Source organism: Crotalus tigris, unplaced genomic scaffold (genome assembly GCF_016545835.1).
Source record: "Crotalus tigris isolate CLP2741 ecotype Arizona unplaced genomic scaffold, ASM1654583v1 scf7180000024432.2438137, whole genome shotgun sequence".
In the NCBI taxonomy this organism is placed as follows: domain Eukaryota; kingdom Metazoa; phylum Chordata; class Lepidosauria; order Squamata; family Viperidae; genus Crotalus; species Crotalus tigris.
In genome coordinates, this window is record NW_024100599.1 from 1,613,966 (window position 1) to 1,638,621 (window position 24,656).

The 24,656-nt window shown below is 36.2% G+C and overlaps 1 protein-coding gene across 6 annotated transcripts in view; it reads left to right on the forward strand.

Annotated features, from left to right (window-relative positions):
• FOXP1 (forkhead box P1) overlaps positions 1-24,656 on the forward strand; it is a 666,111-nt gene that overhangs the window by 192,420 nt on the left and 449,035 nt on the right. For all 6 annotated transcript variants that reach the window (XM_039330816.1, XM_039330828.1, XM_039330827.1 and 3 more), the window contains one exon: positions 9,100-9,202. The gene's annotated coding sequence lies outside the window, so the exon portion shown is untranslated. The remainder of the gene's footprint in view (positions 1-9,099; positions 9,203-24,656) is intronic.

Consider the following 24,656-nt stretch of genomic DNA (forward strand, 5'->3'; position numbering starts at 1 on the left):
CACTGATTTGTACAAATTATATGGGGCATATCTATGATTCAGACATATACGTGCTTTCGTTGTTACTGAGGGGAGGGAATCTGATTTCCAAAGTGTCACATACAGTGGATTCATTTTAAGTATGTTTGTGACAGACTAGCTTTTTATGGTTTCTCAGTGCATGTGGTTGCACCAGTATTGCATGTCGCACCCTTCATCCAACCTTTTTACGGTAGCCGCAACTATACAAAAGTGACCACATTCATAGTTGGAAGTAGTTCTTTAGAATGGTGTGTATGGTTAGTGCACAGATTTTGCATACACAGATTATAGAATAGAGTAGAGTAGAGTAGAGTAGAGTAGAATAGAATAGAATAGAATAGAATAGAATAGAATAGAATAGAATAGAATAGAATAGAATAGTTGAAAGGGATCTTGGAGGTCATGGTGTTTTTTCTCTAGCATTATTGTGGCCAGTCCATGTTTATTGGGGTAGGCTGCTTTTTTTTTAAAAAAAAAATGTAATTTTCTTGTGCACTAGTCAGAGTCTAGTGGAACAGAGTATTTTAAAATAAAATAAAGCCTCTTTAATTTGTACAATTCGAAACAAGGCTTTTGGCATGTAAACTACATAAGAATGCATAAGAAAATGCATTGTGTGTATTCTTACATAATTTGCAATAATATATTAAGTTGTATTTCTCTGATATATCACATTCAAATCAAAATGCCTTGTTGACAGTTCTCAGATAAAGAATATTGATTTTTTGAATTATGTATCTCTTTTATCTTGTACAGATTTTAATACAATTTTAACTGTCAGTTATATTTCTTTTAATGCATTTTCAGTTTAAAGTACCACTCTCGATACATCCTGAAATCCTCTTAAGAAATAGAAGATTTCCAAAGACAAAAATATACTATTAGTTTTCCTGCAATTTCTTTAAAAGTTTGTGAAGCATTGAATAGAGTGATACAGTAGTAAACAAAGTAAAATAAAGCATCACTTGCTCTTGTTTTTTGATAGGAAAGACCATGAATAAGGGAAACAATTAGATTTTCTTATGTTGAGTGTTTTGTATATTATTTTCAGAAACCTGATCAATTCTGGCTTCACTGATTCTTAGTGTCTGACCTTTTGAACTTCTCTTTCCTGAAGACATAAGAATCTAATACAACTGAAAAGTCTAATTGACATCTGAAATATTCTGAAGTCCTGACTATAACTGAAAACTTTATGTCATACAGTCATCAGCAGCTTTATTTCCTGATTTTATCATTGAGGGAAATCCTGAATTCCTAAGCTATACTAACATTTCTGTTTCATTTTTAGCAGTATAAATGTTTTTTCCTGAGAGGTCTTTGATAATGTGGTTTGTGTTAGTATCTCAGAAAGAATTGCTTCAATTGAAAGTTCAAGAAGTAAATATTATAATCAATGAAGCATCATAAATAACTTTTATGTCTAAATCAAGCTATTAAAAGCTTTTTTATTTTAAAGTAGCTAGAGGAATAAAATAGCTGCATAGTTCATAAAGTGATATACTATTATTGCCTGCTGTGCCCATGAATTATGCCAGCTTTTTACACTTGTGAAGTAAAAAGCGGATTATAACTGTGATCAATGTATTATCCTATATTTCTTATTGTTCATTATATTTCCTTTTTGAGAACTTTTGTAGTCTAAATGGCTACTAATGACATAATTACAATTGTTTGTCACTACTGTAATATGTGATTTCCTATCTCCTCATGAAGATGTAAGTTAGATAAAGGAAGAGTTTTGGCAGGAAGACAAAGTACAGTGATTTATTAAAGACCAGATGTGGTTGTTAAAAGCTTTTTTTCTCAGGAAAAAAACTTAATTGAATAATGTGAAATAGGAATGAAGTATCTGAACATTATAGGCACCAGTTTCTTGTTACTGACACAGTTATTGCTAGGAATCATAGTCAAAAGAGGCCATGAAGGTCATTGAATCTAACCTCTCATTCTGTTCAGGAATTCAAATTAAGCATCTCCAACAGATGGCTATCTAACCTTTCCTTGGACATACATATGCATACCTACATGATAACTCTGCAGATTATTTCAGTAACAGTATTTGCTTGCCAGTCATTAAAATCTCTTTCATTAGACAAACCAGCTTTTGGTTTGTATAACTAAGAATGTGTTTGTCTGGTTGTAGAAGGTAATGAACATTCAGTTGAAGAATCCCTGGAAAAACTTCAGAAAAAGCATTGTGTCATGGTTCACCAAAATATCCTCCTGATTGTGGTAAGATCAGAAAACCTCTCTCTGAGATCTTACTAAACATTTTATTAATGAGAAAATACAATCTTTCAAATAGTTGGACTTATGTCATTATAACTTTCTAAGAAATAATCAGCACTCTGAATTTTCCCTACATTAGACTGGTAATCAAAGAATTCTAGCTATTATCCAATTTAATAGTCTAGATCAGACATGTAAAACTCGTGATGTCACACGACGTATCAGAGCTTTTTTTCCATTGCCAGGAATGGGGTGGGAGTGGTTTCCTGGTGACGGGTCTGGCCTGTGGGCCGGCAGTTTGACACCCCTGGTCTAGACCATTCTGGACTTGCTACAATATCAAAATATTTGGAACAGAAAGCAGTTCTGTATAATCAGATTTTATACTAGTGATAACTAATTGTCTTGATGTATGTGCATAAATGAATGAATTCTTCAGGAATAGTCAGATAACACATCAATCTGATGCCATAAATTCTATTCTATTCTATTCTATTCTATTCTATTCTATTCTATTCTATTCTATTCTATTCTATTCTATTCCCATTTTTCTCATTGCTTATATACCATCCATTTCAACAAGTCAGAGGGGTCAAAATATAAACATACCTTTTTTTTAAGAACACATTAAATTTCTTGATATTTTGGTTGATCAAGAACATTTCTCTATTGTCTGGATTAAGCATAAATTTGTTGTCCATCATCTGTCTCATTAATGGTTTCTAGTCCCATTCAGGAACTGTGCTTTCTGAATATATCATATAAGTGTTTCATATTAATCTAGGTACTGCCAGCCTTGCTCAAATAATACTCACCATCTTGAGACATCTCTGTATTGGGCAGCAATATCACTAGGTTATTGCATATTTAGCTGACAAAGTTTTTTTTCAATTAAGCCTTGATTCTGATAATTTACTATCCTGGGTTAAAGAAATGCCAATGCATGTGTAGCTGAAAGTGCAAAAACCTTTCCTTCTAACACAGCGGTTCTCAACCTATGGGTCGCGACCCCATTTGGGGTCGATCGACCATTTCACGGGGTTGCCAAGCAAGGCTGTCCACCATTTTTTCCCCTTTTCCGGAGGGTGCCTTACCTCCCTTGGGCCTGGGTCAGCTGGTGGCCCAGCCGGTGATCAGCCTGCTCCGTCTCTGCCGCTTGTCAGCTACGCCTCGGCCGGCACAGGGGGCGGCACCACGCATGCGCGGCGCTCCCGGGCAGGGAAAGTCCTCGACTTACGACCTGTTGGGTAGTCCCCAGCTTATGACCGGTTTAGTCCTTGACTTACAACCGGCTTAGTCCTCGACTTACGACCGGTTGGGGGGTCACAATATTAACAAGGTTGAGAACCACTGTTCCAACAGATGTCATTTGACCAACTTAAGTTTATACAAAGTGAGCTGCATATTCAGTTTGCATAGTGGTTGAGTAAGGCTGTGTTTTTTTTAAAAAAAATTGTATAGTGCCCTTGGTGTTTAAACCTTAACTGAGGATCTTAGCTGAAAATATACTGTTTGAATCCTTGGTTTGCTAATTGAGCCTTGGTGGCACAGTGGTTGGAATGCATTATTGCAGGCTAAATCACTGCTCACTGTCAGGGGTTTGATTCTTAGCGGCTCAAGGTTGACTCAGCCTTCCATCCTTCTGAGGTCAGTAAAATGAGGACCCAGATTGTGGGGGGCAATATGCTAACTCTGTAAACTGCTTCGAGAGGGCTATAAAGCAGTATGAAGCAGTATATAAGTCTAAGTGTTATTGCTATATTAGTCATGCTATTTTGTCATTTATTCACTGAATTCTTTTTTACTCTACAAAATGAATGCTAATTTTTCATGAAGCATGATAGGGCTGTAATTCTGTGGTCGAATCTCTGCTTTGCATGCTGAAGGAATTAGGTTTACTTTTAAACCCTGAAGAGCAGCTGCCAATCATTGTAGATAAATTTCAGTTAAAGAGATGAACAACCTGACTTGTATAAGTCACCTTCAGAGCATGGAGACTCTAACAATACAGAGAGTTATCAAATTTAGAAAAAAGTCAAAACATACCCAGTACATTTTTAAGTTTGATGCACTAAGTTTCTGTTATGAAGTACAATGCAAGGTACCAGAACACTTTTTAAAAAAAAATGGACAGGTGTGTTAAAGTTGTACGTATTGTATGTTTACATTACACTCACATTATGTATTATAGCTTCTACTCACAATTACTGTGGACATTATAGTAGATGCATATCCTTTGATTTTTGAAACTCCTGATTGTTCTACAAGATCCCATTCTGTAATCCTTTGCATGGTTTCAGATAATTACATTTGGCTATATGAGCACCTATTCAGGTGCTTCTTCAGTGGTTGAATATTTCAGCTCTCTGAAGGGGAAAAAGCTGGTATTGAAAGCAATAGGATGTATACATTAGGGCAAGCAATCTGGAGCTTTACAAAAGATTTGTTTATTTATTTATTTTAGAACATTTGTAGAGACACCCTTCTTAAAGCTAATATATTGGCAGCTTACAACCCACAGGTAAGAAAATATATCCAACGAAAGCAAAAGAAAATAAAAATAAGCAGGCACGACAACCTGATATACATCCCAATGTTATTTTCCAAATCTAACTTCACCTTATCCAAACATGTTGGGGAAGGGCAACTCTTCTGAGACCTAAAACAGAGGGATATGTTGGATCTCAGGGTTAGGTTGTTCCATAAGACAGGAGTTGTAGTGGAGAAAGCATACCTCCAAGGACTCACAAAATGGCAGTGTTTTAAGGAAAGGGAACTGGGGCATGATCCTGGAGGTTAACCCCCATTATCTTCAGCCACAACATAGACAATAGCCGGGGCTCATTATCTTACACCATTCTTTCCATTATATGCAGTTGCCTAACCATTGTGATTATAATTTGAAGTAGGTGTGATTTCACATTAAATTGCTAGGAAAACTTTGTTGTCTGCTAGGGATTTGTGACTTAGTCCTTTACTATTCCTGATTCTGTCATTAAAAATTCAGATCCTGGAATTTGTTTGTTTGTGATTTATTTGTGTGTTTGTTTATGCAGTTTTATGTATTCACTCCATTAACCTTAAACTGGTACCCAGTGATAGCTTAAAAAGTAACCAATTTATAGCAATATTCATTTTTATAGGTCAGATATTCCACGTCATCAAACATCAGTTCTGGTGTCACATATGATGAAGTAGCCTTTAGTCTGTGAAAACTTGTTAGTTTATAACAGTCTTTGATGCTCTCCAGATGTCTTGGGTTATATCTCCATCATCTGAAACCACAGCAAGATGACTGTCATTCTGGCTGAGGACAATAAGAATTGAAATCCAATACAGCTGAAAAAAGATTGTGAAGGATGGACTATGAGATATAAAAGCTCTTATTTTTTTTGTTTATGCTACAGTAAGCTAATATGGTCTTTGGAATCTGTCAAAATTAATTTAGTATTATTTTTCCCCCAACTGAAATAGCAATCTTTCTCTGTGGAATACTTAACTCTCTTTCTCTTGGCTTAACCTTCCAAACACCCTGTAAATTAGATCATTTATTGTTTTCTTTTTAACAAGCCAAAGATCATACAATTAACTTGTTCTATTGATTGTGGTGGGAATGAAAATTCATTTATTTAGACTGGGCCACTGAGTTTATTACTGAACCTTATTTGTGGTCCATTCAGGCATCCTGATTTAAACTGGCGTGTGCCATCAATTAAGTGGCCACTGTTACACTTATTCACATATTAATGGAGGCCACCACAAATGACAATTTAGAAGTGACATCCATCATTTTTTTTAGTAAGAATTTTTTATGACAATGATACTCTTATTCTGGAACATTTAAAGAAAATAAATAATTACACAAAGAAGAAAATGTGAAGGGCATTGTGGGTGAAAAATTTACAAAAAAGTAAATAAATAGAATTTACAATTAAAATTATTATTGCATTGGTTAAATAATTGAATATAATAATAATAGTAGTAGTAAAGTTGGAAGGGACCTTGGAGGTCATCTAGTCCAACCCCCTGCTCGAGCAGGAAACCCTACACCATTTCGGACAAATGGCTGTCCAGTCTCTTCTTAAAAACTTCCAGTGTTGGAGCATTTACTGCTTCTGGAGGCAAGCTATTCCACTGATTAATTGTTCTCACTGTCAGGAAGTTTCTCCTTAGTTCTAGGTTGCTTCTCTCCTTGATTAGTTTCCACCCGTTGCTTCTTGTCCTGCCTTCAGGTGCTTTGGAAAATAGCTTAATTCCCTCTTCTTTATGGCAGCCCCTGAGATATTGGAATACTGCTATCATGTCCCCCCTTGTCCTTCTCTTCGTTAAACTAGACATACCCAATTCTAGCAACCGTTCCTTATATGTTTTAGCCTCCAGTCCCCTAATCATCTTTGTTGCTCTTCTCTGTACTCTTTCTAGAGTCTCAACATCTTTTTTACATCGTGGTGACCAAAACTGGATGCAGTATTCCAAGTGTGGCCTTACCAAGGCATTGTAAAGTGGTATTAATACTTCATGTGATCTTGATTCTATCCCTCTGTTAATGCAGCCTAGCACTGTGTTGGCCTTTTTGGCAGCTGCAGCACACTGCTGGCTCATATTTAAGTGATTGTCTACTAGGACTCCGAGGTCCCTTTCACAGTTACTACTATTGAGCATGGTGCCACCTATGCTGTACTTGTGCATTTGGTTTTTCTTGCCTAAATGTAGAACCTTGCTTTTTTCACCATTGAATTTCATTTTGTTAGTTAGTGCCCAGTGTTCAAGTCTGTCCAGATCCTTCTGTATCTGAAGCCTGTCTTCTGGAGTGTTGGCTATTCCTGCCAGCTTGGTGTCATCTGCAAATTTGATGAGTTCCCCATCTATCCCTTCATCCAAATCGTTGATGAAGATGTTGAAGAGTACTGGGCCCAGAACAGAGCCCTGGGGCACCCCACTACACACTTCCCTCCATATAGATGCAGTTCCATTGAGGACCACTCGCTGAGTACGGCCGGTCAGCCAGCTACGGATCCATCTGGTGGTGGTTCTGTCTACCCCACATTTTTCTATCTTTCTATCTACCCCACAACTAAACGTAATAACCATCAAATAAAATTAAGATGAGTTTAGATATATGCTTCTTTCATTTTGTTTCGTTTTCTTCTTAGTGTACTAGGACTGTGTAAAAGTAGTATTTCTAACAATTTCTAAGAAAAATGCATTATTTTGTAAATGTTTATCACAACTTGTGACAACTATGTGTACAGCTCTGTGCTCAAAGTACTAGATCCAGTTTTTTTTTAAAAAAAACCACATTACTATAGGTGTCAGAAAAGAGTTTACAAGTCATAAATTTCCATAGTGTCTGCTCCAGATTTTATTCAAGATGAATATGTGTTGATGCACCATCATTGGAGTTATATCAGTGAGGACTTGAATAGTCTTGGAACTGAACACTTGAATTGGGTTCTATACAGAAGTTATTGAAGGCATTAGAATTAATTATAGCACTACAGGTAGCCCTTGACTTACGACCATTTGTTTAACAACTGTTCAAAGTTGTGATGTTGTTGAAAAAATAACTTGCACTTGTTCTTGCACTTTTGACCATCACACAATCCTGCAGTCATATAATCATAAATCAGACTCTTGGGCACCAGCTTGCAACATTTCAGGGTCATGAAATTTCCATTTGCTGTCTTTCCAGGGGACTTCTGACAAGCCAAGTCAATGGGGGAAATTGGATTCACTTAACAACCGTGGCAAAAAATGTCATAAAATTGAGTGTGACTCACTTAACAGTTGCATTGCTTAGCAATGGAAATTCTAGTTCCAATTTTGGTTGTAAGTTGAAGACTATTTATTGAACATTCCAATTTTGGTTGTAAGTTGAAGACTATTTATTGAACGTTCCATTTTTTTTTAAAAAAAATGCCCTCCTGACTCCATTCTCATATTCCTTTAAATCATCTCTAATTTAGCACTCTTTTTCTTTAGTTTTTATTTCATATTACTCTGAATCTGGTGGTGCATGCTGTACAGTTAACATATAGAAATGAGCTGATTGAGTATAATTTGTATTCATTGTTAAATTTAGTAACTGCACTGAGATTTGAATTACGCTAATCAATTTTTCTTGTAATTTCTATAATTTACATACTGTACACACACTGCAAATGCATGACTCTAGTGCAAAACAAAGTTTAATTAGTGTAACAGGGTTACATCTGCTTCCAAAGTGATTGATTTTTTGACGTCGTTATGTTAGTAGCAAGGGGGATCTTGGAAGTAAACCATAATCGTATGGGTCACAATTTTTGAGAAAGCTTCCTTTTATTTGCTCAATTGACACAAATAGAAAGTAGTTATGTTGCTGTGATTTTCATAGATCTTTTACATTGGTAAGTTTTACACACTATACTTTTCTAATGACCTGTAATCAAAATTAGAAATAAAACCACCATGAATAAAATAACTTTATCTGACTTTGATTTAGCTCTTAGAAGAAATGTAGATTTCAGCAGTACGTAATTTTGATATATATTGTTTGCATAGTGATTTGTTTAAGATATTCTGTTCCATTCTGTTTAAGAAATTTACATAAAAATTAGATGTTTAGAATATTACCATAAAATGATTGTCCAATAAAGTTACTAGTTCTTCTTTTAGTTATTTAAAACTAGCTAAAAAGAAATATACTCTGAGGGAATGTAATAATGGTTGACAGAGTTTGAATGCTTAATTTTTCTTTTCTGATGGATAGAATTTTTTATTAAGTGAGTAAAAGCAGACACATCTGATGACATCAGCAACATAATTTCATAGCACCAGCATTTAGTTCTTGCTTTTTATTTTAAACAGGTGAAGAAAAAACTGAGGTTGATCAGCTTGATTCATCTTTACTATGCAGTTTACATGGTTAAACTTGGATCCTCTCATGCGTAAAACCCCACTGTGACTATTTGTAAGTATTTGTATATTTTACTTTAAAGTATAAATGTGGTTCAGGAAGATGTGGATTTACATGGCAATTTCTTTAGAGATATTAATCATAATGAGCCCAAATAAATGCTTAATTTTCAGTAATGAGTGTATGATTAATAGGGGTGTGATATTTTATAACAGGGATTCTCCAATTTTGTAATAGTAACTTTAGCTAATCAAGAAAGTTATACCACTGTAATTGAGAGCATAATACAATTCCATGGTCAAAGTGTTTCTCCCCTTTTTAATTTTCTACTTTTTTATATAGGTTTACTGCTGAATATTGCCACAGCTTTATGTAGGGCAACTTTTATGAAAAAGGAATCTAAGTGAACAATAATAGCAAAGTTTGGGAGTTTTTTCATTTATTTTATAAACTGGGTTGTCTAGCAAGTAACTTGAAATCATTCTCCTCCTTGCTACCAGTCCAATCAAATTAATTGGATGGATAACTGGAAAACTTCATTGGACAATCAGTCATGACTTAGACCAGGGGTAGGCAACCTTGGCTCTTTTATGACTCGTGGACTTCAACTCCCAGAATTCCTGAGCCAGCCATGCTGGCTCAGGAATTCTGAAAGTTGAAGTCCACGAGTCATAAAAGAGCCAAGGTTGCCTACCCCTGACTTAGACCAACCTTTTCCTATATAAATCTCACAAACATAGGCTCCCTTCACCACATTACATAAATAAAAGTTCTAAAGCACACTATCCCCAATTCAGAAGAAATTTCCAAAGACCCTACAATAACAGTAATTGATGCTCAGGAGCTTAGTAGTAGTAGTAGTAGGAGCTTAGTAGTAGTAGTAGTAATAATAATAATAATAAAAATAAAAATAATAATTAAGTTGGAAGGGACCTTGGAGGTCATCTGGTCCAACCCCCTGCTCAGGCAGGAAACCCTATACCATTTCAGACAAATGGCCATCAGTCTCTTCTTAAAAACTTAGAGCATAAAAAAAAAGTGTTGGAGCATTCACAACTGATATTTCATCAGTCTGCAGAGATATAATTTTTCAATGATTTGTACCTATAGTGCAGGTTAAACTTGTCTAGGAAGTTATAAAGACTTCAGAACAGCATCTAGGTATTTCTAATTCTCTTTCAAATGCACTTGGTGTTTATGGCTGCATTATCAGTAAAGCAATGAATGTTATGTGTCAGTAGAACAAAGCCATTGTTCACTAAGAAAAAGTTCATGCTCATTTTGACCAAGTGACAAAATTGGTGGATCAGAGGAATGCTGTGGACATAATTTACTTGGACTTCAGTAAGGCATTTGATAAAGTAGATCACAACCTACTACTTGACAAGATAGAAAAATGTGGGGTAGACAGAACCACCACCAGATGGATCCGTAGCTGGCTGACCGGCCGTACTCAGCGAGTGGTCCTCAATGGAACTGCATCTATATGGAGGGAAGTGTGTAGTGGGGTGCCCCAGGGCTCTGTTCTGGGCCCAGTACTCTTCAACATCTTCATCAACGATTTGGATGAAGGGATAGATGGGGAACTCATCAAATTTGCAGACGACACCAAGCTGGCAGGAATAGCCAACACTCCAGAAGACAGGCTTCAGATACAGAAGGATCTGGACAGACTTGAACACTGGGCACTAACTAACAAAATGAAATTCAATGGTGAAAAAAGCAAGGTTCTACATTTAGGCAAGAAAAACCAAATGCACAAGTACAGCATAGGTGGCACCATGCTCAATAGTAGTAACTGTGAGAGGGACCTCGGAGTCCTAGTAGACAATCACTTAAATATGAGCCAGCAGTGTGCGGCAGCTGCCAAAAAGGCCAACACAGTGCTAGGCTGCATTAACAGAGGGATAGAATCAAGATCACGCGAAGTATTAATACCACTCTTCAATGCCTTGGTAAGGCCACACTTGGAATACTGCATCCAGTTTTGGTCACCACGATGTAAAAAAGATGTTGAGACTCTAGAAAGAGTACAGAGAAGAGCAACAAAGATGATTAGGGGACTGGAGGCTAAAACATATAAGGAACGGTTGCGAGAATTGGGTATGTCTAGTTTAACGAAGAGAAGGACAAGGGGGGACATGATAGCAGTATTCCAATATCTCAGGGGCTGCCATAAAGAAGAGGGAATTAAGCTATTTTCCAAAGCACCTGAAGGCAGGACAAGAAGCAACGGGTGGAAACTAATCAAGGAGAGAAGCAACCTAGAACTAAGGAGAAACTTCCTGACAGTGAGAACAATTAATCAGTGGAACAGCTTGCCTCCAGAAGCAGTAAATGCTCCAACACTGGAAGTTTTTAAGAAGAGACTGGACAGCCATTTGTCCGAAATGGTGTAGGGTTTCCTGCCCGAGCAGGGGGTTGGACTAGATGACCTCCAAGGTCCCTTCCAACTTTACTACTATTATTATTATTATTTTAAGTTTTATCTGAAAAGCACCTTGATGACCTTCTGGATGTTTAGAAAAATAGTATTTAGACCCACATCAAAAAAGTGAAATTTATCAGGCATTAGGAGTGATGGTGGCACAGTGGTTAGAATGAAGTATTGCATTAGAATGTTAGAATGAAGTAACCTGCATTCCCGTTGCCAGGAGTTTGATCCTGACCGACTCAGTCTTCCATCTTTCCGAGGTTGGTAAAATGAAGGCCCAGAAATATGGGGGAAATATGCTGACATTGTTTACCTCTCAGATAGTGGTATAAAGAGCGGTATATACATCTACGTCAGGGGTCTTCAAACTTGGCCCTTTTATGACTTGTGGACTTCAACTCCCAGAATTCCTCAGCCAGCATACCTGGTTGAAGAATTCTGGGAGTTGAAATCCACAAGTCATAAAAGGGCCAAGTTTGAAGACCCCTGATCTAAGTGCTATTGCTGTTATATCTAGCATTAAAAAATACCCTAATAAGAACTTCATATTGTCTTAGTTTAGACATGCTTTCTTGTCTTAGGATCTGCTAAACCTAATCTTTGAAGAAAATAATAATTCTGTTTCTAGCAGTGAATTCTGTAGAATATCAAGCCATTTATCCATCATCTGGAGCTGAATTGCAGTCATCCGAAACATATAACAGAATGAATGAAAGACAAATTTTAACATTTTAGGATTACCCAAGTCAAAATCTATACCTAACTTAACTCCATATAAATGTTGCATTAAGAGGTGAAATAATCAGTTGAAACTGATGACCAAGAACAGATAGTGTTTGGTTGTGGTCATAGTCTTTGATTTATGAGACCACAATTAGGACTGGATTGTTGGTCGTAAGACACTATATTATAAGTCGAGGCACCCATGTGAGCATATCTGATTTTACTACCTTTTATGTGGTGGTCATTAAGTGAATCACTGTGGTCATTAAGTCAAGCCACAGTCATTAAATGAAAACTGTGGTCATAAGTATGAACCCATTCTCCAGAACAGGCATTTTTTTATGGAAATTACCAAATAAATGCCAGACCCTTTCAAATGTTGCCAGTTGCAGTCATGTGATCATGAGATGCTACAACTGATTCTAAAGGTGAACCAGTTACCAATCACCAAAAGTGTGGTCATGTGAGTGTGGGGGATGGGTACGGCACATCTTGACAGCCAAAAATGCTTTACTGGCATAGGGTACCCGTTCTGGGCCCTGCTATAATTTGAATGGTCATAAAGCAACAGCTTATAAGTCAAGGACTACTAGTAATTGTACTGGTGAGGAAGGGGAGTTTATTTTTCATACTAGCAAATTGCACACTGAATTATTATACGAACTAAATAAAACCAGAGCAAAACTTCAATGGTGTTTGTCTACTTAGGCTCCTTGTATATCCAAGTAGCATCCACATTCAGCTCTGACATATTTACCATACGCTAAATAAATCAGCTCTGACGATATTCAGTGGCAAAGAAGAAGCAATTTCAAACATCCATAAAGAGGCAGATAGTTTTTCAGAGATTGCAACTTTACTTACACACTTCATCCTACAGGCTATTAGTACAAAGGTAGTGGGCTTACAGTAATTAATATATTAAATTGTTCTAAAAGTCCCTGAAGAAACAAGGCCAGGAGTGGTGGATCATGGTTTCTTCCACTGCAGTTATTGTGACTGGCACTCTGCTGTCTGCCCCAAAAGGTCCATGATCTCAGAAAATGGTTGTAAGTCATAGTTTAAAGTTTCACTATTTTGGAAACATAATCCAAATATCCTTCTGGAATCATAGCTTTATTAAAATGTGGCTACTGATTGATTTACTGTATATCGTCTAAAGTAATATATGGCATAATAAAAGAACTTTTTATAACCAGTGCTGTGCGCCACTTTCAGGATATATTATCACATATGCTATCTATCAACAACTACTTTGATGTACTTCTAGACTAAAAGAAGACCTACAAGTTTAGCATTCAAGTTCCCACTTGCCAGGAGGTGTACTGTATTAGTTTCTTAGTTTCACCCACAATATTTCTTAGTGCTATTATAAAGGTAGACTGGCTAAATATTATAGCCATATTACGTTCTTGTTGCAGAAATGGTGTGATGTAAATGAAGGAAAATAAATCCTTGAAATTTAACATTAAATTATATTTTGTAAGTCTTTATGATACAGTATTGCAGCTAAATCTTTTTAACTTTTTAATAATACATGGAAATAATTACAATGAGATCCAGAAAAAATATGAAGTTTTTATATTCCATTAAAAATTTTATTGGGTAACTGCAGCTATACACCATAAATTGATTTGTGTGTTTCAGATCATAGATAATATATTTTATTATTACATGTATTAGATATTAAACACACAAACATACATATATTTAGAATTTCTACTAAAACTATTCAACATTTGAATACTGTAATTAGACTAGTTCATATCATATGTTGGCTATCTCTACTTAATATGTTCCCTAAAAGTGATCAATTATTCGTTAGAAAAAAACAAGAGTATCTTAGTAAAATGATAGGCTTTGAAGATGTCTTACTATAATTAATGAGAATTTTAGTTATACGATTTTGATTTCTTTCATTTTTGCCATATTATAAAAAATAGATATTTTTTAGGTAAATTAATCCTTTAAAGGAGCAAAATTTTGGGAAAGGCTTATTAAAGTCTTATTCTTTCTAATCTTAACATATTACTTCTGTTAGGTTAACAATATGTGAAGAAATTACATGATTTTAAAAGAAGAATGATTCCAACCAAAACCATGTATTTTACAATTAGATCATGGAAATGAAGGCTTTCAATTGGGGAAAATGAGATTTAAATTCCCATGACATGTCTGAAATTTTATTTTATTTTTTTGTAAATTAGTTTGTTCCTACTTAAACAGGTGGTTTTGAAGGCTGGTTTCACTGTTGTTTTAATCATAGTTTAGTTACCATGGAGAAATATGCAAGTTAGCATTTATACACAGAAGTGAAATTTATGCTGCATAGATAAGAGCCTAAATTTAGCATGACTTAAGTTTACCACTTCCTTTAAAAAAAAAAAAAAAAGAGAGAGAGAGAGAGAGAGAGAGAGAGAGAGAGAGAGAGAGAGAGAGAGAGAGAGAGAGAGAGAGAGAGAGAACAGTGTATGGCTTATTTATTGTCCTATCAAGAAAGCAATTCTTTTTTAAAATACAGTTTTGTGGCTTGTTATTCGTTCCAGATGAAATTAATAGCACTTCTGCTTTCAAAGCTTTTGAGTGATTTAACTTAATAAAGCATTCCATGTAATAAAGAGATTGATTGTACTCAAGATGCTCTGATGTTCAGTGGTGTGCAATATTTTTCTTGTAATTCTTCAAGTATTTAAAAGAGAAACTGATTTTCACTTAGGATAAAGATGACTGAATATTGGCACTGAAATTAGGGAAAAAGAACACTGACTAAAACCATATTTGAAGGATGTAACATACACTGTTCTACTTATCACAGGGATTTTATAAAAAATTAAGTCTACCAGGCAAGCTTTTCTTCCATTATAGGAGTTCCTATAAAATTCTGAATTGACCATCAGCTGTACAAGATCTTTTTTTCCTACTATTTATTCTTCTTCCTGCTGTGCTGAACGCAACTGTTAAGGACCATTGCTGTCACTTTGCTTAACTGCTACCACAAAGGTAGAGCTAAGTTTTCAAGGACAAATGTAGCAAAAGTATCATGATCCAACATGAGGTCCCCCAGCACGCAGAGAGCAGCAGATCCCTTTCAACACCAGCTGTTCTCACAGATATAGATTGCTGCAGTGAAATTTTCTTCATATAATTCAGGAAGCTCTAGAGAATTCTCCAAAACAACTGTGCCAACAAGGAAAATGTTGAATTTTTCATCAGCTTCCCAGTACAGAGTGTTAGTGGGCAATCCATTCATTCATGACCAGATGTTCAGTGTAGTAACACTCTGCAGTTAACGTGAACCTTGTGGCCTGTTTTACATTGGTTTGCAAGGACATTGGCAGCAACCTAACATTGGAGAATTGTGGCCTGAAAAAGCGAGAGGCTGAAGTGTGTGCTTGTGGCTTCCTGGCTGGTTTTCACCAGCAACCAGACAAGGTAGGAAGTGATGAAAGAAATAAACAACACAGCACAGTTATTAAAGAAGCACTGGAGAAAACATTGTGTCTAAATTACTAAATTATAGTTTTCAAAGAACTATAGGGATTTTCCCCTAGTTCTTTATGATTCAGAAGGAGAAATTATTACTGCTAAATGTTTAGTTTAACATGCTTTAATCTGGTCATGTAATCTGTAAATTAAAAAAAATTAATAGTGCTTGGAAGCCTGTAGCTGCTAACGTGTCAAGGCTATACTTGAGCATATGTAATCAGTCTAGGTGGTATTTTAAAATGTATAGAAACCTTGTTTGAGCATATATCTGGGATAGTCAGATAAAGATTAGAATTCCTCGTTGCTGTGGATTTGTGGTTTCCTTTATAAACATATATTTATGTCTCATACCATTTGAGTATGTTGTGCTAGGCACTCATACTCTGAAAAAAAATAGTATCGAGTAGGAGTTTTAGAATAAATAGTGTGATTTTCTGCTTTGAAAAAGGATTCTTCCTTAAAACGATTAACTGTGTTTGATTCTGCTTGTGCCAGCTGGCTAGAAAAAAAGATTTGATAACATTTAAGCGTTTTTTTTTCCCCTCCTTCTTCCTCTAGACGGAGGATTCTTTCATTCATTCCTGCCTATATTATATTTCTCTTGATTTCCAAGAGAAATAATAGATGAGGCTACTGTTACATTGGATTGCGACCATAGTCTAATTATAAAATATTCCTCTTACACTAAATAAAATATAATTCATGACATTTCATATCTTAATTTTGCTTTTCTGGTATAGCCTCTGTATTATTTCTTAAATACTTAGATGGATGGCATTTTCTTAAGCTCAGTATTGTTTATTTTCACAGGCATAGGAATCACTTCCAAAATATCTATTCATGGCAGTCTTTTCCTGTGGCAGCAAGCTCCTTCACCTTACTTTAATCACTCAGCAGAGTGAAACTCACTATTCTGGCTCAAATTTGCTGTGCCATAGAAAATGGTGGAGATGGGAGATGGAGCCAGTTCTTTCACAGAGCTGAACCCTCCCCATAATAATGCCTGTTTTGGCAGGGTTTGGTGTCTCTAATTTGTAAGGTTATAATGAAGGCTGCAGTTCTTCAGTATTTCCAGCTTCAGAAAGTCACACATCACCTTGGGATACCCAAATCCATCATGAATTAGCTTGATCTTCCTGAACAATCTACTCATGAAGGAATGGGTGATAGCTCTGTTGTTCATTGCTGTTTCTTTTTAAATCTTGCTTTAAAAAAAATGCATGCAGCCACAGAGTGTCTGTCTGTCTTTGAGGGAAGTTGAAAACTCTGAGAAGCAGACTCTAGTTACCATTGAATCTAATTTACTGATATAGAAATGAGAACAAATTTACAATAACTGTGACATTAGTTACCTATTCAGCCTGGTCCAGCTGCACCAAACTCTGAGGAAGCCTCTGCTACGCACACCATTTGTTCTTGGGTGTGAAAGCAAACAGTATTTGAGTTGGCAGAAGTTCCTTTTTAGACCATTCGCTGCCTCGGCAACAAACCTCAGCATGAGCTTTCTGATTTTGAATGTTTCCACTGGCAGGATGGCCTTTTTCCACGTTTCTTCGGTTTGAGGAAACAGATTAGGAACTTATTTTGAGGGATTTTTTAAAAAAAAAATGGAGAAAAAGACCAATTGCTAGCATTTAACAGTTGTAGTTACTATGTCATTTGTAGGTTTCACTTTAAACGCTTCCAGAGGCATCTATTTTTCTTTTCTTAAAAAAAAAAAAGCATTACATAAAAAATATGCTCAATGCTGTCAGCTTGTTGGAGAGTTTTTTTAATACTGTGTTTCTGTGGTGTTTTATTTTACATGTTTGATACTTTTGTCAAGGAAGGTATTGTCTGTGTGTGACCATTTTAAGATGATTAATTTCTTTTAAAAATTTTCTTTTAAGTAACAACAGGAAGAAATTGTACTTGCCAATATAATTAGGTTGATAGGGTTTTGTTGATAATAATTGAGATTTGTTCAATTTGTTCAATGTCTCTTATTTACTTTTTAATATTTTCTTTAAAATAGAGCTCCACGAACATTCAACAGTTAGCATTAGGATAAAATCAGATGCAGGAAATGAATGCAGCTAGCCGATAAATTATTGAATGAAACTTGCTATTAAGTTCTGTAGAGTTTTGTGGTCTGTCAGTTCAAAGATATTATGTTTTGCCAAAACCTATTATGTTAATAAACAGAACAACCTTCAAAATATTTAGTAACAGCCTTTAAAAGTTCATACAAAAGTTTTTCATTAGATAGGTAAGAAAAAAGAGTATACAGACATGTTAATAAGTGAATACATTTCTGTTTAATTTCATTTGCCACTTTATGTTCAAAGGCAAGATCTTCTTAATGCTTTGTTAAAACAGAGTTCTAAGAAGAGATAATAGCTGTTACTCATTTGTATCTATGAGATTTATAGTTGATTTTATTTATTACATCTACTACATGTTTGTGTCATTGTGTGATGTCAGTTTGGTTAACTACTGCTACTTTGTTGCCAAGGTCCTTGTGAAAAGGGCATGAATTATGAATTTCCTTTCCAGATTGCACAAAATGAAAACAGTTCCATTCTCTTAAGTAATACTCAGCCCAAACTATGGAAAGCATCAAATCTTTTTGTAAAAAATGTTCATCGTGGGAGATCCATCTTGCAGAGAAAATAATCATATAGTTGCATAGCATATACTTTGCTTGTTAGTATCATTTATAGCTCATTCTATTTAATTTCAAAATGTAGTGGGTGCTAATTTTTAGTAGCATTAAAAACATTTATTTATTCATATAATTTATTTATTATGGTTTAGCCTAATTAAATTTTTACTTCATATATATGTGTGTAACAGGAATGCTTTCTTCTATGTGCCATTTTTAAACTAATTACTATATCAGAGTATCTTTCTCTTAAAACGAACCAGTCCAACATTGTTTCCTTCCCTTTCCACTGTCCAGGCTTGATTATACAAAACAGCCACATCTGTATCTCTTCATACAAAGGTTGAGATCAACCATACTGAAAAGATTGTAACAATGGAGAGTGATTCTTAACAATCCATAAAGCAGACTAAGACTGCTTAATACTTTTTCAGAATAAATGCAAACAACTTAAGAGCAAGTTGGGATGTAGAAGACGTAAGAAAGAGACGATCTGAATGGCAAGGATGAACAAAATAATAAAATCTGCTTACTTTTCTATAGGTTTTCCTTATAACACTACAGGACTATAGAAAAATAATATACTGATGTGTGCTTTTGTCTCTTCAAACAAAGAAATAATATGGGTCTATCAGATAATCTATTGTCTTTTGCCAGCTGTAACTCTGGCTAATAAAATTTATTACATATCATTTAACTTCCCTATAAGCAGAACAAAACATAATCAGGAAAATGGGGAGGGAAGGTATAGTATTGAAAAAAATGAAATTATTTGTAAATCAGTAAGCAAAACATTATGTCTTAGGACTGATTCATATATGCATATTTCACTTAGAAGAATATTTACAGTTAGTTTGCTACTTGTCTTCCAAATACTGAAGCCTTTTCTGAAGATGATCTGTGATCTTTGCAGGTCAGAGATTTGAAATCTCTTTCCCCAGAAAATGAGACAGTCAGTTGGTGGGTGATTCTGCTATCTCTGAAATGCACATAAATAGCTTATGTGCTTTCCCTATGTGCTAGAAAGAGTGTAGTAGTGTAAACATGGTATTTAGTGCAGTAGAATACAGCTTCTGTTTAGCCATATTATAATTTTGAAATCATTTATCAGGATGTAATGGAACCTGAAATAGGCTGGATGAGCTCCTTAATAGTAGAGTGAGACAGACACGTAATTAAAAAAACTAACAGTATCAACATAGGAAGCCATCTTTCGTTTTTGGCCAATATTTGAAATAATATCTATTGGGAGGCTATTTCCAATATTTAAGATTGGACTATATGGTAAGTTTTATTTTCTAATTCCTATTAATCACAATCAGCATAGCAAATATTCAGTAGAGCTAATGTACCCGGTCTTTGCTCAGTAGCAGCAAAGCAATACAAGACATTGTAACGTTGTCATATTATCTAGTGGGTGATCAGATTTTTGAAGATGAGTTCTGCTAGCCTTATGGTCAGAGCTGATCTTAGTTATATTCCATGCATTGTAGCAATGATCCAGTGAACATTTAGTTTTTCTGTAGAAAATGTGGCTTCTCTATACTTTTCTCTGCAAATCATTCTTCTTGTTTTCATCAATAGAAAAAGTTTGCTGCCATGATAAGACTATCTGCTATTTAATCTTGCTTTCCATTTTACATATGCCTAGGTGGGAAAAGTTCATCTACTGTTTTGAAATGGCTATTGTGATTTAAATCCCGTCATGCAAAATCCTTCCAGGTCTTATATCTCAGCACTACTGTCTTCACCTGCTGTACCACCTTGTCCATATGGCTCACAAATTTCATACAGTATCAATTGTCCATATGCACATTTAGGAGTTGCACCTGCCTTTTTACTATAATTATACTTCTGAGAGTAATATACAAGTTAGTCTGTTTAGATTGGAAAGTGATTTGCAGTGGGTTGCGTAAATCGCATCATTTAGCTATATGAGGTTGCAAGGATGTTACAGCTTTCCAGGCTTTACCAATAATCCTATACGTACATCTTACATTTATTTTTTTGAGTTATACAGAGATAGAATATGCCTAGGTCATATTGTATTGTGCCAATAAGTGTAGCATTATGGTTTTTTTTCCCTCAGATTATGGTATTGCTGATGCCTTTGTTCCTAACACCAGTTTCCTAGGTGGGAATTTAACAGGTATATGTCTTCCTGAGCTGGATTAGAAGTGAAGAGCAATAAATAAATAAATAAATATTCATATGCTTTACTTCTGCTTATCTGCTCTGCTAAAAGTACAGGAACACGGCCAATAAAAAAAATGAACAACTCCACTTATAATAATAGTAATGTTAAAATGATGCAGTGTTTAAATTGTATGATAAAGGAGGATGCATTTATGATGGTAGTGACTAGAAAGCTTAATGATTTGGGGATCTGTTCCTAACCAGAAAGCATCCGCAGAGATTTACTTTAGCTCTCTCAAAAATGCTTTAAAAGCCTGGAGCAATTTCTGTTCTAACATGATAATTTGAAGGATAGAACTCCAATTAAAACCAGAGTATAAAGCGGCAGCAATAAAACTTATTAGCATACTTATTTAAAAGCAGGGAAATGTGAAAACAAACATAAGCCAGAAGTTAGTCCTGAAAGAACTAAGGTTATCAGATGGTGCTACAATACCATTCCAGCATAGAGGAGTATCATTCTGTCTCAGGCATTCTGAGGCATCTCAGAATAAACTTTCTCTTGACAATCTTATAGCATACATAAATGCATTTAGGTCAGTGGTTCTCAACCTTTCTAATGCCGCGACCCCATAATACAGTTCTCCATGTTGTGGTGACCCCCAACCACTTATACATCACCGGGTGCCAGGGGCGTGGTCAAAGAAAAGCGGAAAAAAATGGCAGACAGCCTTGTTTGGCGACCCCCTTGAAATGGTCGTTCGACCCCAAATGGGGTCCCGACCCACAGGTTGAGAACCACTGATTTAGGTGATGGTGTTCCCCTAGTCTGGACCCAGACAGGTTTGAAATGATAGTACCTGCCAGGATCAGGTACTATGAATTGATATTAGAAGTACTTGGGTAGATAGTGAAGCTGTTCATTTTATCCAGATGTAATTTGTGTTGTCAGAAGCTTAATAGCTGTATTTGTAGTTATTTGAAGAGCAGACCTAATGTGTAGTGTATTATAGTAGTGAAACATATGGTATGAATTTATAGAGAATCATTGCCAGGTTATTTCTGTATTAAAAGGTAAATTTTGGAAATGGTCTGTGTCCTTGGATACCTAAAATCATGTCTAATTGAACTGACATGGTCAGAGAAAATGCGGAATATAAAAAATGTAGCAATTTTTCTGTTTAACAAGTCTTACTAAAACACGTAAGTTTCACGAGTTACAACCCATGCAAGCTATGCCCTTTAATAATATTTGTTAGTCAGAAAAGATACTGTCAGAATCTTATTTTCTGCTACCATAAACTAAGATGGTGGTGAGCTCTGTTCCTTTTAGTTAGTTTGCACATGGAAATGAATAACTGCATACTTGAGTGCTTCAACTGCAGGGATTTACAGCTGTAGTTACTCTGTCTTTTGTGTGAACCTGAAATTTTCTAACAGTTTTCAAAAAGGAAAAACTTCACTAAACTTTTTATAGTAAAAGGTGTCTCTTAGTTTAGTTAGAGGAAATATGATCAGTGTAAGTCATAGCAGATTCACAGCCATATGTATGGCAGTTTTTCATTAGCAAACCTAATTATATATTCCTGAAACATTCTGCAGAAAGGACTGCATTACTATAGCATCATATTCTGTATAGCTTCAACTTTGAATACATGTGAAGCTTTTTTTATGTAGAAGGACATTTTATATAAGATGACTGTGCACTAATGGATGAATAGATTGGGTGTGTGCATGTATATTGTTGTATTTTTATGTGGTCTGTGCAGCACAAAAGCTGCATCTCTTCCTTGCAGTAGGGATTCTCAAGTGTTGTACTTACGGGATGCATTCTTACATCAACATACTAATCCGGAATGTAGAGTTACCATGTTGTGGAAGATGTTATAACCTGAGTGTAAAGACCCACCCCACTTTGCATCTTAAGAAGACAGAACTCTTGGAATAATTCTTCCAACAGGAATCCTTTATTAAGAAGAAGTGGTTGCAGGCATGCTAGACAGGACTTGGGGTCCAAGCCCTCCCATTCAAGGTTTTAAGGGGTTCCCCAGTAGTCCCGCCCAATCAACCCCCCTTCCAGTGATAGTTTCAGGTATCACAATTCCACCCCCTTTTTTCTTTCTTCCGTCTGGATGGAGACTTCAGATAACTACATGAAAGGCAAATACCCTTCTTTGTTATGGTAAGGTTCTTTGGCTTTGAGGTTACAATAAACACACATTCAGCATTCAGCTCCTTGAAGTATACTGAAGGAAGTGAGGGCCATAAAGCCCCTTTGTTCTCCCCCTTCTCTCCCTCTTATGGCAGAATCCAGAGAAGGCAGAATTGGGAGTTTCTATATTTGATAATTAAAGATGAAATATAATTGGATTCTGACATCCGGCCCCTCTTAAAAATAAGAGAGATCCACCTGAAAGAAAACACAAGTATAAAATTTAGTCAGGCTTGTTAGGATACTCTGTGTGAAACTTCTTCAATAGCTTCGGGGCTCTGACATGACGTTTATGGACCCACTCGTTTTGTGAGGGAGGGAGGTGTTTCCAGGCAACTAGGTACTGAGTTGCTCCATGATATCTCCTAGAATCAAGGATTTCCTTTATTTCGAAGTGTTGTTCACCCTCCACCATGAGTGGAGGTGGTGGTGGGGGGATTTTTGGCCGTAGATGTGACTGATGCTCTCTTTTCAGCAAGCTGCAATGAAAAATTGGGTGTATTTGCCTGAGGTTTTTGGGTAATTCTAATTCTACTGTTACTGGATTTATGATTCTTTTAATTGGAAAAGGTCCTATATATTTTGGTCCAAGTTTTTTACAGGTCTGTAGGGACTTTAGGTATTTTGTAGATAAGTACACCATTTCTCCTATAAAGAATGGTGTAGGCTCAACCCTTTTTTTATCGGCTTGTGTTTTGTATGCCTGCCTAGCTTCATCTAGTGCTTTTCTGACTATTGGCCAGGTGTTTTGTAGTTTCTCCATCCATTCTTTCAGCGAAGGGATCGTTGGTTCGTTTGGGGTTAATTCTGGCATGGGGTTGAAACTTTGACCGGTGGCTATTTGAAAAGGAGTGTAACCTGTGCTGGAGTGGACTGCATTATTGTAGGCAACTTCTGCAAAAGGGAGTAAGTCCGCCCACTCGGTCTGCTGGAAACTAAGAAAACATCTTAAATATTGCTTAAGTACGGAGTTCATTTTTTCAGCCCCCCCATTTCCTTGAGGGTGGTGGCTAGATGTCAGTCCCTGAGTGGTTCCTAAGAGGGATAAAAATTCCTTCCAAAATGCAGACGTAAATTGCACCCCCCTGTCAGAGATGATGCGTTGGGGTGCCCCATGCAATCTGTAAATGTGTTGGATGAAAAGTTTTGCTAAGGCTTTTGCAGTGGGAATCTTTTGGCAAGGGATAAAATGCACCTGTTTGGAAAACAAGTCCGTGACCGTCCAGACCACAGTATTCCCATTGCTTTCTGGCAATTCCACTATAAAATCCATGGCTATTTCTCTCCAGGGGGCTGAGGGACTTGCCACTGTTTGCAATAGTCCTGGCACTTTCCCTTGCAACCTCTTTGCCGTGGCACATTTTGGACAACTGGCTATATAACTTTCAATGTCCTTTTTCATGGATGGCCACCAAAATTGCCGTTTAATTAAATGTAAAGTTTTTACAAATCCAAAATGCCCTGCTGATTTTGTGTCATGGCAAAGGTGCATGAAAGTTACTCTTTGAGTTGTTGGTATATATAACTTTTCCCCTACCCAAGGCAACCCGTCTCTCATTGTGCACACATTTTGGTTTTTCTGGAACCATTCATCTGTTTCCAAACTTTTTCTGAATTCAATCCCAGTTTGGCTGTCCAGTTGTGGTTTTATTTTGGCTTGGGTTCTTGTGGTTACTGGTGCTGCCAGTTGTGACTCTGCCATTATTGGTCTAGAGTCTGTGGTTTGTGCGCTGTTATATTGAGGCATGCGAGATAGAGCATCTGCCAGGAAGTTCTTTCTCCCTGGTAAATGTTTGAGTTTAAATTGGAACTGGTGAAAATGCTGAGACCAGCGGGCTTGTTTGGGATTGAGTTTCCTGGACGTTTTCAGGGC